The sequence below is a fragment of the Theobroma cacao genome, chromosome 4 (genome assembly GCF_000208745.1).
Source record: "Theobroma cacao cultivar B97-61/B2 chromosome 4, Criollo_cocoa_genome_V2, whole genome shotgun sequence".
Lineage (NCBI taxonomy): Eukaryota > Viridiplantae > Streptophyta > Magnoliopsida > Malvales > Malvaceae > Theobroma > Theobroma cacao.
Window position 1 is genome coordinate 13,655,876 of NC_030853.1, and position 1,169 is coordinate 13,657,044.

A 1,169-nucleotide genomic window follows, 5' to 3' on the forward strand; every position below is an offset into this window, starting at 1 on the left:
TATCTCCTAAAGACCTAAAATGTCTCACTTTGTCCCTTCGTCTTATTGATAGGGTTATATCGACTAATATACGAGGTTACGAGGTGTTACATAGCAAGTGGACAATGATTTGTCCACTTTTCTTCTTTGATTTCCAACAATGAATTAATGGAGAAGTTTTTTGAAAAAACCCTCTCAAGAGTGGCAGCACTCAAAAGAAAAACTATTAGTTTTTTTTTTCTTTTGTTTCCTCATAAATGAATGCCTATAATGTGATATTTATATCTAGTTTTAATTTTATTATTAGACTTGTTAAAATTTACAAAATAAGTCCTTAATATTATAACAATTATAATATTTAATAATGCTTAATTGAACTCTTTTAATTAGGTCCTTACTAGTTAAAACCTAGAATTTGATTTAAGTCTAACTTAAATCATCTCACAATTAATTTTATCCAAATTGTAACCTTTCTGTCAGACCCATTAAGTTCCTACTTTTATGGACCTCTATATTTGTTCCTGTAATTAGATCATTAGTTTTATGGAGACTTAATAAACTCATTTCATAATCTCCTAATCACCTTGGCCAAGGATTTGATTAAGCTAATGTCTACCTAGAACTAATGTGATATTTCCCCTTGAATCCTTGGGGTGATGATTCCTATCTTAATGACTCATTTGCCTTCATATGCTTTATACTATACCTAAAAATATCCTATTTTGACTTACTTGGTTAGGTACTCGTAGGGATGAAATCAAAGCATAGTACTCCACATACAAGACAACCAAATATCTCAAGTCTAGGGAGTAGTTACACAACTGACACATGAAAAGTATTGCATAGACACTTGAGTTAGGTATCAAATGCACTTCTCATGGAGAGTCATGTTCAATGAACTCGCTCTCCTAAGGCAAATATCCATAAGCTAGTTCCAAGTATCTTTATACTTCAACCTATGAGAGCAGTTGCTCACTTCAGAAGTAAAGAACATAGCTTGTGTTGATCTTTAAGCATTATTTATGCCCTGTCTCAATAATACAATGATCAGGAACTTTTAGGAACAATGCTTTGATGCATAAGGATCTCATAATTGTATCTCAATATAATTTCTTTACAAGGAATTATAGTTCCATGGGCTTTATCTGCATAAGTACAAAAAGTAATTAAATCATAAACTTTTGCATAAA